Here is a 17,877-nt window from a genome sequence, read left to right as displayed (position 1 = left end):
TGGGAGGAAAAGAGGAGAGATGGGGGAAAGGGACAAGACATTCTGAGCCGGAAGGAAGAGATGCTGAGGGAGCTTAAGTCAGAGCAGGTCTTGTTTAGAGACAGAGGGAGGAGAAAAGCCAGGGTGGGTGTCTCGGGTAAGTCTGGGTATTATGATGAAGTGGCAATGAGAGAAAAGACTGTGGAGAAGGGTGACATACCTGTATTTCTAGGCTCCTAACTAAACCTTGAGGTCTAAAAAGGAAGTAAAAAATTACTTCCCTGCAACTGCTATCACGATGTTAATGAAAATCACTACCTATGACTGTAACATCACATGGGGCAGAAACTGTTTCTTTAATATCTGACTTTCTCCAACCACCATGAGTTGATGGACTCATAAATAGAAGAAAGCCCATAGAAGGAAGGCAACCCTTATACCAAAGAGAGATACAGAATATTTCGTTTTTACATATGCTTATGCATTTTGTTAACAAGTCTTTCTACAGTGCCTGTCCATTGTTATACTAGTATATAAATTGCGTAGAGATCGTTGGTATGGAGCGATAAATCTGAAAGTAGGGCCACTTCCTTTTCCTCTCTGTGGTAGGCGAACCTCTTCTGCAAACAGCAGACAAATTCCTGAGTAGTCATCATTTTATAAATCATTTGAAATGGATTCTTTAAAACACCATCTGTTGATCTGTTTAAGTTTCCCAAGAAAATAGGACTTCAGCTCAGATATTCTGGAGGCTCCAGCAGGTAAATACCAACCTGAATTCAGCTGTATTAAATATTTAGAGATGCACAGAACTTTAGAGCAGCAGGAACCTCTGAGATCACCTAGTTCAACTGCCTTACTTTCCATCTGAGGCAAGTAGAACTCAGAAAGGTTCAGGGACCTGCCCCAAGTAGCACAGCCATGAAAGCCCAAGTCTGGGCTAGAACCAGGAGATTCTCTCAAACAAGTGCTCTTCTACCACACTTGCTCCTTTCTCTTTCCCTCTTTCTAAACTCTAGGGGTTGGAATAAGGTATAAATTTAACCATAGTTTTAACTTACTATTATTATGCACTGGCTACATCTACAATCAAAACCAAAAATGCCCCTACAGATCCAGCTTTAGATAATATAGGCAATTTCAAATCCTGCCCAGGAAATTTTAAAGCCTTCTAAATATGTTCAACAAAGTGTTTTAAAGACTTATTAGTAAAGTGAATTCAGTAACAGAGCATGGAGTGAAAGATTCAATTTTGTGTTAAAAAAAATATTTTAGAGTTTCATTGATATGGAAATCAAATTTAACAGCAGTGATTTTTTCTTTTCTTTTTAAAATCTTGCAAGCACGGAGAGCATGAGATTATTCAAAACTGCTCAGGAGCAGCAATGATTATTTTAAGCTCATGATTCAACCAGTACATTAATTAAAAACTCCACCAACCCAATTGACAGATCCTGATATCAATGAGACAAGAAGAATTAAAATAATAGTTGTCATATAAAAATAGATTAAAGGAAGGAACAGCAGCAGATGTCAGGAGGACAAATGACAAGCACTGTGCGAAACTAGATGCAGCTAATGGGCAGCTTTTATGGATTTTTTAAAAAACGAAGATCCTGGAAATACACGTACGGTCAAGAAATGCTTCTTCGAATCTAATTTCTGGAAGCTGAGTGATAAAACTTGGCTAATAATTCCTTGCCGAGGAGTAGCTATGTAAGCAGGGAGAGGAGACAGCACGCGCAAAAGTGCCAAAACAACACTAGGTGACTCGGAAGGGGCCGAGGCAGGGGAGGGAAAAGAGGATGGGAAAGGTGAGGTGAGGGGGGACAGCCTGATACCCCACCGGCCCGCACAAACTTGACAACAAACGCCCATGTCCAGTGCAGCCTTTCCTTCCCCCGCGCCTGCCCTCGGTTCCGCAGCCGGTTCCCACGACCCCTCGGGGTGACTGACTCGAGCCCCACAAGGTCGGCATTAATTTCTATTCTTCCACTTATTCCTCTGAGCAAACAAGAGCTCTCTTGGCTGTCAACGTCCGGCAATCGTGAGCGGGAAGCTTTTTCTTTGACATCTGTCAAACCCCGTGCTAAACCCAGCCTCGCTGCGGTCTCCAGGACTCCAGGGCGGGCGGCGGGCCCACACCTGGGCGCCGGGAGACATCCCCGTGCCGTGGAGCACCTGCTCGCAGACCCAAGGGGGATCCTCCCCGGGCTGCCCAGGACCCAGATGGCGCAGGCCGGACGAAAGTTCGCAGGCTGGGGTCGGCCGCATCTCCGGCGGGGAATACCCGGGTGCAGCGGCAGCACCCGCGACAGGGCCGAAGGGGCAACGGGGGGCTCGGACTCCCCAAGCCCGGCGGAGACGCCCTCCCCGCCCCCACCCAGCCCCGCAGGCTCCCGAAAGGGAAGTGGAGGAGGCGGAGGAAGAGCAGAAGCAGCATCTCTCGCCCAACGCCCCTGGGGTGCAGCCATCAAGGATGGTCGCTTCGGGGGTCCCCGAACCTTCCAGGGATACATCCTAGGACTCGCCCTCAGCCGGGTCACTGCTCCCAAAGGGTGGAGCTGTCCCTTTAAGAGGCAGCTGGCTGCTCCTACCTCCTCTCCCCGCCACCCCCCGGGTCAGGTAGCAATGCCCGCAGAGCGGAGGTGGGTATTCCCGCGGACTCTTTCCCGGTCCCTTTAAGGGCGCCTGCGGCACCTCTGCCCGCTCTACCCCGCAGCGCCAACCCCCGCGAGTGAGGATGGGGGCGGACGGGCGCGGCGCCTTTAAGGAGCGCAGCCTCCCCGCGGCCCGGGTGGGGGCAGGGAGCGGGCACGGGCCCTTTAAGGCCGGCAGCGGGCACGTCGGTCAGGGCTCCCCGGCGGCCGGGCTGCGCCCCGGGCGGCGGCTGAGGCGCCGCGCCTGCCAGGGTGCTAACGGCCCCGACGGGGTGCCCGCGGCCGCGCCGCTGGCCGCGGCCAGCCCGACACTCACCGTGGCTCGCCGGGAGCGCCCGCACCCGCGCCCCCACTCGGATCCCGCGGCGGCGGCGGCGGTGAGTCCGGCGCGGGTAAACAGGCACCTCCGTCCCTGACCTACTTTCTGCCTTCCCTAAATGTCGCACCACTAACCTACTTTCCGACCAATCCGCTCCCCGCCGGCCCAGGCCCGGCCCCCCGCCCACCAATCGCTGTGCCCAACCCCCCTTCCCCGCCCACCAATGGAGGAGTCGCGGAGCCCGGATACCTGCCTCTTCCCGCCAGCCAATCCTAGCGCCCGAAGGGAGCCGGTCTGGGCGGCCGCCCCCGTCCAATCCGCGCGCGGCTCGGCGGCCTGCGGGCCAGTTGTGTGGCAGCTAGAGAGGCCGCTGACCAATGGCGAGGCGGCGGGGGCCGGTTTACCTGCTACTTTCCCGCCACCAATCGCTTGGCGCACAGAAGCGCACGCCCCAAGGAGAGGACCAATCCGCGCGCTTTCCCTGGATTTCCTCGCCCCTGTCCTCTCTCCCCTCAGGTCTCCCGCTAGCCTTCGCCACTGCGGGTGCAGACGCCGCACTCCTTGCAGTCGCCTGCGATGTCCCTCTTCTCTAGGTCCCTGACTTGCTTCTGGCTCAGGGCTCTCACTCCCCCTCACCCTTTTTCACTCGGGACATCCTGACGAAAGCAACATTCCCTCACTCCCCTTCCTCCAACTCCATCTAGGAGACCAATTTTAGGAACACAGAGTGCCAGACCCTTCCCAAAACATCTTGGTTTGCCAAAGTCCAAACGAGAGAAAAAATACTTAGTATTTCCAGAAGTCTTTTCCATCCAAGTGTTCTTACGTTCTTTTCTTTCGTCCTGACCTCCAAGCATCCCACTGGAGCTGTCATTCTTGTTCAAAAGCGGAAACTCAAGCCTGGAGCGATTCCATTCAGTGACCGCACCTATTGTGTGGCAGACAACTTCCCGGTGGCTCTAGTCTTTACCGTAGAAAAGCTGTCCAGTGAGTGAGACGGAAGGAAACAAATAGTTACAGAAAATAAACATTTCATAACAAGATACAACTTTAGTACTGAGAGGACGGAGAATCTGTCTTATTTTTGCTTCTCAAGCATTTAACAGAGGGCCTTTAGCTCAAAGAACTCCCAACCGTTTTAGATGTTAAACTCCTTGAATACAGGGACCTTGTCTTTTTTGTTATACTCGCCCCTCCCCTTTAGTACCTAAGGGGGGGGGGAAGGAATGGAAGTGTGGGGAGGGTACATGTTTGTTGACTGGATATATGAACAAACAGATCTAAATCACTCAGTCCTGTGACCCAGACTAGCCCCTATGACTCTAGAATTCCAGCCTTGCTCCTTGAACATAGATGCTGCATTTAAAACACTGTAGAACTGTAGCCCATCCCCAGCTCACTGCCAAGCACATAGTGGTTGCCCAGTATGTGCTTGGGGCCTGAATGTTGACGGTTTTCAAGGTTAACCAACTTCATTGGTAGCTTACTATTTTTCCTAAGTTTACATGCAGGTAGAATCTGACTGCTGTTTACTCTTTCTCTGCCCTGATTTCATGAGGAGACCACACTATGTAAGTGGGATTTTAACAATGTACTTGACGAGATGTTGTGGACAAGATGAAGAAATATAAGCCTGGATTCTAATATAGCTAATTGGACGAATAACTATTAAGTAACCATCACCTAAAGATGCTGATTAATGAATCCTTGCTGACCTGAAGGAAGGGTGGAGGTAATAGATATTTGTGCAGCATCTACTGCATGCTAAGTGCTTTCCCTGCATCTTCCCCCTTAATCCACACAATCCCATTTTACAGATGAGGAAACTGAAATTCAAAGTTTAACCAGCTGACTCAAAGCCACAAGTCAAACCAGGTTCCTTCGACTTCAAAACCTTCAGACCACACCAGTTACCATCAGGATGGCAGAAGGCTCTCTCCATGGCCCAGACTTCGGGACTTTTATTACAGTGCTCTGAATGAAAACCCAGAGGATCTGGACCGAATTCCCAGATAATACAAAGCCAGGAGGGAAAGAGACACCATTATGTAACATAAGCCAAATGCAATGTTGGAGCAATGGGCTGACTCTAACAGGGAGTCCTGCCCTGGACAATCAACTGCTGAAAGGCAGCTGGGGGCAGAGGTATCTTAGCAGATGCATGTAAGAGTAAGACTAAAGGGTCTTAGGTGACTCACTCTGAGTCCTCAGTGAAGTGTGGCTGCCAAAATAATGCTGATTTAGGCTGCATCGATAGAAGTCTAACATGTAAAGCATGGTGGGGTTACAATGCTGCCCAGTGTTTGTCATTATGCACGTGGAATACTGTCTCCAATCAAGGCTTGGCAAAGAAAAACTATGCACAGAAAAGGGACCAGGATGTAACAAGGCTGGGAACTATGTCTTACTAGGAAATATTAAAGGAAGCAGAGGGTTTCGCCCCAGGGGTACAAGGTAACTGTCTTCATAAATTTGAAGAGCTGTCAAATAGAAAAGAAATTAGACTTATTTTTCAGGGCCCCACAGGGTGGAAGGGGGACCCCTGTGGGTAGAAATTCTAGAATGACTCAATATGAAGAATCTTCTAAAAAACAGAGCTTCTTCTGCCTTGATAAGTTGAGTTTTTTGTCACAGAACTTGTCCAAATAAGAACTGGATGACCACATGGTGGGAATGGGGTTGGAATAGTTATCTTTCAGGACGCTTCCCCCCGAGATGATGTGGTTCTACTTTCCATACCTTGGTTTTCCTCTTTTAAAGTTTATCACTCTGCCGTTTCCTGCCCTCAGTGGCCAAGCTACTATTTGTTCTCACATGCACCTGCTCTTCCATATGTAATTATGTTTTCCCTTGTTTCTCTTTGTTGGAGATCCCAAACACCTCCATCTTTCTCAGGTACCTGCTTCCCTTTTATTTGTACCTTCTAGAATACCAAATTTCCAATTCTCTGGCCACCAATAAGGTTGAAGTATTGTCCTCTGTCTAAAATTCACTGGGCATGAATAGAATCCCTTGGATAAAAGGAAGGGAAAATAGAACCTTTTTTTAAAAAATTTATTTATCCTTGGCAGCATTGGGTCTTTGTTGCTGCACACGGGCTTTCTCTAGTTGCGGTGAGCAGGGGCTACTCTTCATTGCGGTGCACAGGCTTCTCATTGCGATGGCTTCCCTTTTTGCGGAGCACGGGCTCTAGACGCGCAGGCTTCAGTAGTTGCGGCACATGGGCTCGGTAGCTGTGTCCTGCGGGCTCTAAAGCGCAGGCTCAGTAGTGGCGCACGGGCTTAGTTGCTCCGCGATATGTGGGATCTTCCTGGACCAGGGATCGAACCAGTGTCCCCTTCATTGGCAGGTGGATTCTTAACCACTGTGCCACCAGGTAAGTCCCGAAAAGAGAACCTTTATTGGGTACCTACTGTGTGCCAGGTGATTTAAATGTATTATTTAATGTAATCCTCACATCACATTAACCCCAGCAATTGATACGCTAGCTCTCTACACTTGCTAAGTGGACGACATTTATCAAGTAACTTAACCTCTTTTGCATCACAGTTTCCTCATCTGTAATATAGGGACAATCTAGTATCTACCTCACAGGATTGTTGTGAGAGTTAAGTGAGATAATAGAAAGCCCTTAGCACAATGCCTGGCACACAGTAAAAATTCAATATATATTAGGTTAACAGTTCAATGAAATAGACATATTACTGCGCCCATTTTACAGATAAAGTTAGTGAAGATAAAGTAGTATAATCCAGACTCTGATTCAATGATCAGACCCACTAGAATTAACTGAAGAGTTTTAAAACATACAGACTCTCAAGCCCCAATCTAGAAGATTCTGATTCACTATATTTGGGATCTGAGATGCAGTCAAATTTGGGAATGGCTGGTCTAATGGAATAAGCACAGGCTCTGAAGTCAAACAGACCCGAGGTCAAATTCCAGGACTGTTGGATTGAATGGAGAAGCCAGTGACAGGACCAGGAAGTTATGTAGTCATGCTCTCTTTGGAAGGAGGTTGAGAAGTCCTGAGGTGGACATGTTAAAGTTCTTGTGGAAAGCCAAGTACGAATGTGTTGCTATAAATAGTAGTAATAATAACAACAATATTTACTGCAGGTTGACAGTGAGTCAAGCACTGTTCTAAGAACTTTATATGCATTACCTCGTTCAATTTTCACAAATTCCTCTAAGGCAGGTACTTCTATTATTCCCATTTTGCAGATTGGGAAACTGAAGATCTCAAGCTGTTTAGACAGTCTGACCTCAGAGCTCACACTCTTAACTACTTCAGTAATTTGCCTCTTCCTTTGGACAGTTCCTCTGGAAAACAAATAAGCCTCATATTTTAGAGACATAGGTTCAGGAGTCATCAATTCAAAGACGGTGAGCATTATTATTTTTAAAAATTTTCCAATTGATTAGGGTTTCATGTAGAGAAAAGGAGAATATCCAGGACTATGCCTTAGAGATGGGGATGTCATCTCAAACTTAGGGAATGCAAGAAACAGAAGCCTCCTCAAGTAACTTAAGCCCAAAGGGGGAGATTTCTTGGGAGGAGACAATGGTGACACAGAACCTTAAAGTAGGAAGCACAGCAAATCCTCACAGAGGACTAGAACTGGGGCACCATTAGGCATTAAACAGTTCTCATCTCCTCCTCTCTCTGGGGTTGTGTGGCCTCTGGACTGGTCTTTTCTCTGTCTATCTGCCTGATGATTCTCTTTTTCTGTAGCTCTTTACCCTCCACCCCATTTGTACATGGTCCTCCGTGGATGCTTTCAACCCCTGAGAGAAAGAGAAAGAAACAGGAGAAGCTGTCAAAGTGGGAGGTGTGGACTGAGCAGAAGTCCCCAGATGTGTGCCTACGGAGGTGAAAGAGAATCAGAACAGGAGGAAATACAAGAGAAATAAGAGCAAAGGCAGGAGGAGTGAAAAAGTGAAAAGCTGGGTTTGAAAAACTTTGGAAGAAAGTCTCAACAGACAGGTGTGGAAGCAAGATGAGGGAAGCTTACACTTGAGCAAAAGGTTTTGGTTAGAGCAACAAAGACATCTGAGTGTAAGAAAGCTGTTTCACTAAAACTGCTCCTAGAGCCAGAAGCTCGACGTAGGATATTAGGAAAATCAGGGATAGAAACCAGTGAAGACATGACGCCAGGGAGTAACAGATCGCCTTTTGAAGACGCTGGTTATTTAAGGGGAAATTAGAAAAAGAATCATAGCTATCTCTTAGCAGCCAACCCAACTGAAAGCGGTTTGTGTTGATATGTGTGTGTCTGCTTTGATTTTTTTTAACCAAGGTGGACATATCTGGGTGTACAAAAATGGGAACTGTAAAAGGTCAGGCGTTGATGGGTTAACCAGTGTTTCTTTCAGCTACTTTTTATAAAATGAACTCCTTTGGCTTTTTTCTGAATGGGACGGTCCTAGCAGCTCAGAACGAGAGAGCAGTAATACCTTATTTGGAATGTGCCCTAGACCGTGTAATTGGGCTTTAGATTAGATCTTGTTTGCAGACATGGCCAAGATTTCAGAGATCTTGGTGTTCAGATGTCAAAGGGGCTTTTCCATTTGACTGAGGGGTGTTTGCTAGAGGGAGCCAAAGCGCCCGTGACCACACTGCTTCTCGACAGAAGCCCTGAAGAACAAATAGACACTGTCTTCAGAAAACTGGCATAGGTTCTGCCCTGCTTTGCTAGAATGAGCAGCACTAAAATTCATGCTCCAAATTAAAAAGAGAAAAAAGAAACTTTCTAGTTAGTAAAGCAAAGTGAAATGTTAAGTCAAGCCATTTAAGAAGTACATTAACTTAAAAAAAATTACAATATGCTTTTGAAAAATAAAAGAGGGCATGGATTGGGGGTAATCTGACCTAACACATTATCAAAGCACACTACAGAAGTGTGGCAATTAATCTGGTATTGGTTTAGAAACAAACCAATAGGTGAATGAAAAGGCATAGCATCCAGAAACAGACACAAAGGACATGAAAACTGAGTATAATATAAAGGTGAATTTTAAATTATTGGGAAAAAATATGGGTTTTTCAATAAATGCTATTAAAACAACTAGCTAGTCATATGGAAACACATAAAGCTTGCTCTCTACCCTAATCTTTACTTTAAAATATAACCCACCATTATTTAGGATTTACATGTAAAGAGTGCCATCTATAAAAACATTAGAAGTAAATGTGAGTAAAATGTTTATAAACTTGAAAGGCCTTTCTAAGCCTGACACAAAATCCAGAGACCACAAAGATAAAGGTGGATTATACAAATACATGCACACAGCTACACACACCCCCACACATCATGAAGAAAAGAAAGGGCCAACCAGCAAACAGGCCCAGAGCACACTATTAAGAATGTACCATATATATTCCAGTTAAAAGGTCAAAAGTTGGGGTAGTGAGATGTAAGTAGTACTACTGGGGGCATTATTTAAACCTGTCACTTGTAATAGAAAAACTACTCTTTTTAAAGCATTATTCCTTGTAAAGCTGTCTTACTTTACTGGGCTTCCCTCTCTTCGTTTCTTGAAAATAAAAGTCAGTAATCTCTTAGAATGTCTATATGTGTATAAATGAGTCACTTTGATGTATGGCAGAGATGGGCACAGCATTGTAAATCAACTAGACTTCAATTTTAAAATGTGGCAGTAATAATAATAATAATCATCTCCAAGCACTATCCCAAGCAACAAATCCTGTCTGGGTTCTCTGCAGTAACTCTGGGTCCTTTACTTCTCTCACATAAAAGCTACTGATTCAAAATCCACCTAAGGAAAACTTTCATTTTGCACACAGATGTCTGTGCATTAAAAGAATGATTGCTACTCAAATCTCTCCTTTCTTTGCAATTAAAAACAAAAACAAAGAAAGAAACAAGAACAAAGAAAAAAGAACATCTGTTGCTTTTCTCCCCCAGATTATAAAACCAACGAAAAATTGACAAAAAGTTTACAAACATGAAGAAGAAAATAAAAAATAATCTATAATCTCATTAAATATATATAACCCCTGTTAAAATACTGATGTATTTTGTCAAATTTTCTTAGTAACTATATTATATTGTGACCTAATTTTTATCACACCGAAATTTTCTTTTGTATCCTACTTCTTATTTATAAATTTATTTATTTTTGGCTGCGTTGGGTCTTCGTTGCTGCGCATGGGCTTTCCCTAGTTGTGCTGAGCGGGGGCTACTCTTAGTTGCGGTGCGTGGGCTTCTCATCTTGCAGTGGCTTCTCTTGTTGCGGAGCATGGGCGCTAGGCGCGAGGGCTTCAGTAGTCATGCTGCGTGGGCTCAGTAGTTGTGGCTTGCGGGCTCTAGCGCACAGGCTCAGTAGTTGTGGCGCACGGGCTTAGTTGCTCCGCGGCATGTGGGATCTTCCCAGACCAGGGCTCGAATCCGTGTCCCCTGCATTGGCAGGCGGATTCTTAACCACTGCGCCACCAGGGAAGGCCGAGAAGTAAGAAGTCTGATTCACCTTTGAGAAAATAAGTTGTTTTATCAACTGGATATGGTATTATGCCATCCTTTAACATGTTAAATATAATGTTAGACCAGAACTAGACAGAAAAAGTCGAAGAAAATAATACCAATAATGCCACATGAAAAGTAAGACCCCCATCATATGCAGAGTGGATAAAATTTAGTAAATAATATGTGTACATATGGACAAAGTTGTAAATGTTCACAGAGATATGTCAGTAACTTTATTGAGATGGTTATGGGATAAACTTTCTGCAAAGCTGTTTATAATAATAAAAATAATTTTAAAAGGAAATTAGGAGAGCCAAGTGTCCCAGAACACTTTGTGTGTTCTCTGGCATCACTTCATGTTATTCTGGTTTTCTCTCCTTAGTTAAAGTCACCAGTTATTCACCTTCAAATCGCATAGCCCTTGCGACGGCTTGCTGTGGCTGGGCTGGAATCCCTGGAAAATCCCAAGGTGATCTGCTCTTTGGCCTTGGAGCCCCTTTTTGTCTCAATAAACTGAGAAATACCAAGAGTTGCATCGTGAATTTCCAATTCCAAGATGAATTCAAAATAACTTAAACAGTGTACTAGTGGTCCTTAGTGTTATTTTTACTTTCAAATATTCTCCAGCTTAAAGCCCTGCTTCTGGGGAAGACACTCTGCTGCCCAGGAACATTCGGAGCTAAGAGACCACCACAGTGTAACACCACAACCCCATACACCACACCACGTCACCGCCTTAACCAAGGATCCCAGTCTGGACCCAGATGAGCAAAGTATATTTATTTTCTCGGTAACTTCCTGCTTCCTGGGGACAGCAGGTTTTAGAAAATGAAGGTGACTAGATTACTAGGTGTTCTCATGTAATCCCTACCTCTTTTACTTCTCCACGCTCTCCTCCTATCACAGGGTACCATACGGGCATCTTGGAAGGCTGGCCCTGACTCCTGCTTCATTACAGTGTTCCCAAGCAGGTGAAGCTAAAATCGTTGGCAACCTCCCTTTTAAAATCACATTTCCTCCCCGACCCCTGCGTAATCCTAGGAGTTAAGGATATATCTGATAAAAAAACAATTTCACTGTACCAGAAAAAAGGAATACATTAAGACTTTCAGTCTATTTAATACTTCAGACTAGGTTTTAAGCATCCAGCTGTCTTCAACTGCAAGGCATCTCATATTTTCATATTCCACAAATGGGGCTATTGAGCAATGATGAATGAATGAAGTACAATGCAACTATTTTTAGTATGGTAATTGTAATTAAAAGGCAGTGGAATGATAATCTTGCCCAAGCACGTCTGAGATCTTTCCACTTTCTCAAAACAATACTTTCTATATCTGGCTGCAGAGACTTGTTGCTTGTTTCCCTTCTGGTGAAGAACAGGTAACACTTGACATTCTTTCTAAACCAAGTGAAATTGTGGTTTTGGTTAGACACAATCCTCGTTTCTCCATTTCTCCATTTGCACATCCTGGGGGATGAAATTTCTTTTCCATACATAGTGATAAATTACCATGAACCAAATTAGTTTCTTAGGAAAGTAATTCTATTATCTATCCATAGTTTTTTTTTTTTTAGCCTATGATGGTTTGTTATTATTGTTTAAGAAGAGACAGGAAGCACACATCATAATAGTAACTAACACTTTTATAGGGGATCATCATATGCCAAGTGTTATGCCAAACGCTTCCTATATATTGACTCAACCCAACACAATCCACACAACACCTCTAGAGGTGTTTCTATCTTATTCTCATTTTATAAAATGAGGAAATTGATGCATGGAGAAGTTAAGTCTGAGTTAAGTCCAAGGTTCCTAGCAAGTAAATGGCAGAGCCAGAATTCAAACCTTGCATCTGGCTCCAGAGTCTCTCTGCTCTCAATCCATGTGCTGTCCTCACAGCAGCAACCCTGGAATCTGAGCATTATCCCCATTATATGGGTGAGGCCACTGAGGCTTGGAGAGGTGAAGTTACTTGCCCAACATTTCGAAACTGGTCAGCAGCTGACCTAAGATTCAACCGAGGCTCCAATCTCTTTGGCTCCAATGTCTGTGTTCTTTCCATCCATTAAATAGCACTACCTCAGTACTTTTTATTCCTACTGTCCTTTTAAGTATGTCATAGCTTAACTAGACTTGTGGGCTAGTGTGAAAATCCAGTCATCGCAAAGAAATTTTTCCCCCATTAGAAAGTGCTTTCCGACTTCCAAAGGCTCACCTTATAATTGACTATTTACAATTCATTACATCTGAAAGTTATGGATTAATCAAGATTAGAAAATAGGATCAGATTCTAAAATGTTAGTTACTTTAGTCTTTCGAAAAGGTAGACGAACATTCCATTTTGTTTCTTATCCTGCAAAGGGTCCGTCAATTTGGTTGCACTAGAAAAATACATTTTCTCTAAAAGAAAACAATGAATAGAAAAACAAAAAATATATAAGTAATGCTTTTTTTTTCTTGATTAGTTACTATCATGCTTCTGAACTGTGCTTATTCTCCACCAACAAGCAATAAGAGGCCGTTAACTACAATACAAAAAGGTTTTGTGTTTTTTTTTAAAATTTTTTTAAAGCTTCCCTCTCCAGGTTTCTGTTTGCAGGAAAGTCCTTGGTGAACACTTGAACACACCAGGGGGATGAGCTTGCCTGGGGAATGAATCTAAAGATAAAAGCTCCTTGGAAAACAAGCAGTCAAACCTATCATAGAACACCACAGAATAACACATCACTCATATTTTCTTGTACACATGAAGACCCAAAGGGCCTCATGTATGTTTTTATTTCTGTTTCAGCAAATTTTAAGCTGAAGTGTGACTTCAATGGTCAGCATTAATGAGGCTTTTGCTGTGCTTTGAAACTTGCTGTCATCCGTTTCCTGTGCGTTACTATTTTTGAGACCAACTCAGCCAACGACAGAGTCCTGCCTGCGTTCTCCTGCCTGGGTCATTAGAACCTGATTTATTGGGCAGTGTTCTTCTTCTCACAAGGTGCTGCCCATTTAAAAATATTTATCCTTTAAAACAGCGACAACCTATAAAACAGAAATATTTTAAGTGCTGCTTAAAAGAATAGGCTTGGGAATCCATTAGTAAAGGAAACACCCATGGAAGGAAACATTAAAATGAGCTATATGTGTATTTGAACATTTACTTCACAGAATGTAGAGAAAAAAAAAATTGCAGGACTTCAGATTTAAGAATTCCTGATACTTTGTGTTAAAACCATTTTGAATCTGGTATATATATACACACATATATATAAAACGAATGTATAATATACATTATATATATATTTCTTATACATTTCTAATGTCAATGGAAATATTTATTTTCTACAGATACATCGTTCAAAAAAATTTGCCATTATCTTTCTCTGCCTCAGATTATTTGTTGACACACTCTCAAAAAACGTTGTCTATGTTTGTGGCCTTCTGTTATTCACTTCAAAATCCTTCCTTATCCACCCATACACCCATTTTTCTGAATCAGGTTCTTAGAAGTCATCAATGACATCCTAAAGTCAAATGGCTTTTCCTCAGTCTTCAGTCTCCTTGACTTGAGAGTAACACAAATGAACAGAGTCTAATGTTGGAAAAATAATTATCATAGTTAATTTGACATATATTAAGTGATAGGCAAAATAGTATTTTGCCACTTAGTAACTGGGCATAACTATTAAGCAAGTATTGTAAATTGCTTTAATTGACAATGTTACTTTTACCCAGCCCAATGGTTTCAGTTTTCAACTGTTCTTTTTGCTTTATTTTATCATATTTTAAAATTATTTATTTATTTATTTTTGGCTGCGTTGGCTCTTCGTTGCTGTGCGCTGGCTTTCTCTAACTGTGGCGAGCGGGGACTACTCTTTGTTGTGGTGCGTGGGCTTCTCATTGCGTTGGCTTCTCTTGTTGCAGAGCACGGGCTCTGGGCGCATAAGCTTCAGTAGTTGTGGCTCGCGGGCTCTAGAGCACAGGCTCAGTAGTTGTGGCGTATGGGCTTAGTTGCTCTGCGGCATGTGGGATCTTCCCGGACCAGGCCAGGGCTTGAGCAGGCTGATTCTTAACCACTGTGCCACCAGGCAAGCCCCTATTTTATCAAACATTGAATTTTATTTTATTTTATATTTTCTATGTGCCAACCACCATGCTAAACATTTTAGGCATATTATCTCATTTAATCCTCATGCTAAGATTATTGCCCTTATTTTACCAATGATAAAACAGAGGCTCAGAATGATTAATTTATCCAAGATTACATGGCCAATGGTGGAGCAAAGATCTGAACCCATCTTTGTCAGACAAGAAAGTACTTGCACCCAGTTCTCAATATCTACCCACAATATCAATTGTGACAGGTTTTTCTTGGCACCACATACATTTTAATACTCTTTAAACATCCATTTATCCAGTTGGTCTGGCAGTCAATAAACATTTAGGGGTTAAGTGAGATACCAAAATAAATAAGACACAGTCCCACCTATCAAGCAGTTCATGGTCTAGTGGGGAATATGGGTCAATAAAAAAAATTCGTAGTCCAATAAGACAGTTATCATAAGAGAGAGATGCATTAAGTTCTATGAGAGTGGGGAATGGCCAAAATCTGCCTGGGAAAATGAGGAAAGTTGTCAGAAAATGGCTTTGACTTGAATAGAGACTTGAAGGACACGGAGAAGTTTGTGGGCAGAGAAGAGATGGCCTGGGGTCCAAGGCAGCTAGGCTCCAGCATCTGGGAGCTGTGGTTACCAAGCCTTCAGACTTCTCTGTCCCTCCAAAAATCTCTGGAGTGTGTGCACTTAACTGGAATACTTCCCAGCTTGTTCGTCAAGGAGAACAACATATCTTAGAGATAAGAGGTATCTGATTCTTCTGGCTTAATACTCTTTTAATGCTCTGTTTCCCATCCTCCCACATACTTTATTCCAGTGGTTCTCAAAATGGGGTTCTTGGACCAGCAGCACCTGGGAGCTTGAGTGAAATGCACATTTCTAGACTCCCCTCCAGATTTATGGAATCAGAAACTCTGCGAGTGGGCCCAACAATGTTTAATGGGCCCTCCAGGTGATTCTCATACACGCTGCAGTTTGAGAACTACTGCTCTGCCTGTCTTCTCCTCTATGTGTGTACTTTAGAACAGTACAGCTAATTTCCCTAACAAGCTTTCAAGTGTAGTGCATCTGTTTTTTTCACCCTTGTACAACCAGCGCCTAGGCCAACACTGGACACATATGGTAGGTGTTCAATAAATGTTTGTGGTAAGAACAGATGAATAATTTAAAAATGAATTCCACAAGCGCCAAGATTCCTTGAAGAGCTAACCTAATTGCACCTCAACCTCAATGTCTGATAAGAATGGGAGGGGGCAGAAAGTGAGAGGCCTTGGGAGGGAAAGAGAATTAACATCTGTGGGGTGAGAGGCTCTTCAGAGGCTCTCTAATATCTTCACAACAACCCTGAGAGGCAGGTGTCACCATCCTCACTTGAAAGATGAAAAAGCTAAGGCTCAGAGAGGAACTCTTCCCAGAGCCTCACAGCTGGTGGTGGTGATACGAACCCAGGGCCCTCTGGCTCCAGAGCCCTTCCTCTTTTGTCTTCTCCATGGCACTACCACTAGCCGCCAGGGAGGGGACAGCTGGAAGCGGAAAGCCCTGAAGGGAAAGACAAACCTCACCAACCACAACTTTGATCCTCACCATCACCACCACCTGCACACGTGTCTGTTTAGGACACGAGGCTACGCAGAGTCTTAACCCGTTAGCAGTGAGTTCTAGGGCATGTTATGCTGTTGTCGGTCTCTTCTTCAGAACCCTCCTCCTCGCCCTTGGCCCTGATGTCACACCATCTCCTTCTCAGGCACCTTCACTGACCCTGCATGGAGGCATCAATTTGCTGATCTGTCCACGTCTAGGCTGTGTGAGGTTTTCCACGTTGGGTCAAACTAAGCTTCCGGCACCACTCCCGATGCTGCCCTTCATGAATTCCTTTACGTTTCAGTTTTGTGATCACATCCCCCCTGGAACCCAGAGATTTGTGTTTCCAGTAGCGGCTTCTCTTTTTTCTTCCTTCCCTACCCTTTAAAGATTTCTTCCATTCTGAGAGCTTTGCTGACATTTTCATGACTCTGCAACTGGCAGCTCCAGCCCTGGCCTGGCCCTGAGTTTCACTACAGCACCATCTACCTGCTGGATGTTTCACTTGGGTGTCCTGCCTTCACTGTAAATGCAACATGTTAGAACTGAACTCATCAATTTATTCTCCAACCTTAATCTGCCTCCCAAACTATTACTGTTTTGGTCACTGGCATCACTTTCTCCCAGTCATCACGTTTTTGAACCTACCCATTTGAGTACTTAGCCTTAACCTTCCATTGTGGTTTCTCTCTCCCTCCCTCTTCCTTCCTCCCTCCCTCCCTTCCCCCCCTTCCTTCCTTCCTTCCTTCTTTCCTTCCTTCCTTCCTTCTTTTCTCCCCCCACCTCTTCCCTCTTCCCTTTCTCAGCTACTCCTCTTTCCACACATATTTATTGAGTACTTACTATGTGTCAGCCCAGGCACTGTCTTCGGCTTCCTGGAGCCTACATTATAGAATGGGAGAAAACCAACAAGCAAGCATATAAACGAATTGTAGCTTGTGATAAGTACAGTGAAACAAATATACGGGGGCGGGGGAGGCTAGGTAGAGAATAATGAAAAGGGTGTCCAGGAAGGGCCTCTTTCATTTAAGCTGAGACCTGTGAGGAACACTGAACACGGAAGGATGGGGTGAGGCCCCGCTGGGGACCAGAGCTTTATGAACTGGTGGGAGAGTGGAAGAACCAGGACAGACACGGGCAGGGGCAGATCATGGGGGAACAAGAGGACAAGTAAGGAGGCTGACTTCATTCAGAGTGCTGTGGAAGCCTTCAGAGAGATTCACATGAGGAGTGGCCTAATCTAACTTACACTTGGAGGAAACATGGAGTGGGCCATAGTCTTTCCAGCTCTTTGTAGGAAAGCATTGGAGACACGGGGAAACCTGGGAATTTACTTTTATCTTTCAGCGTGCTCCCGATAGAATGACCTTCTAATTAGGATTGATACTCTCCCTTCCACCAAAAGGATGAGAGTTACATTCTGCACCACTCAATGGTTGTGTTTCAGAGAGAGAGGGTCTTGGGCATTGGTAACGAGCCACATCGGCAGCAACAACAGAAAATCTTATTGAATGTTACCATGTGCATGTAATATGAATACTTATACATATGTTTTAATGCTCAACAATGCTCTAAGTAGTATATGATGATCATCATTTCACAGGTAAGGACAGAGAAGTTAATTAACTTGCCCAAAGTCACACAGCTGCTAAGACAAAAAAGAATAAAGAGACCATTTCCAAATAAACATGGTCAGACTTTGTTTGTTTGTTTTGTTCCTTACTGTTTTCCATACTCATTAGGG

General features: G+C 44.0%; 1 protein-coding gene across 4 annotated transcripts in view; it reads right to left on the bottom strand.

The window, feature by feature from the left end:
* The window catches only part of BMAL1 (basic helix-loop-helix ARNT like 1), a 103,821-nt gene extending 100,721 nt beyond the window's left edge, over positions 1 to 3,100 (bottom strand). For 3 of the 4 annotated variants that reach the window (XM_073808635.1, XM_073808636.1, XM_019947957.3), the window contains exon 1: positions 2,956 to 3,093. The gene's annotated coding sequence lies outside the window, so the exon portion shown is untranslated. Of the gene's footprint in view, positions 1 to 2,955 lie in introns of all 4 variants that reach the window. The other variant, XM_019947961.3, reaches the window with a different exon arrangement.
* Positions 3,101 to 17,877: the final 14,777 nt, after the last annotated feature.

This window comes from Tursiops truncatus, chromosome 8, assembly GCF_011762595.2.
Source record: "Tursiops truncatus isolate mTurTru1 chromosome 8, mTurTru1.mat.Y, whole genome shotgun sequence".
Taxonomy (NCBI): domain Eukaryota; kingdom Metazoa; phylum Chordata; class Mammalia; order Artiodactyla; family Delphinidae; genus Tursiops; species Tursiops truncatus.
The sequence above is the reverse complement of the archived record's forward strand: the minus strand, read 5'-3'. Positions and strand labels throughout refer to the sequence as shown.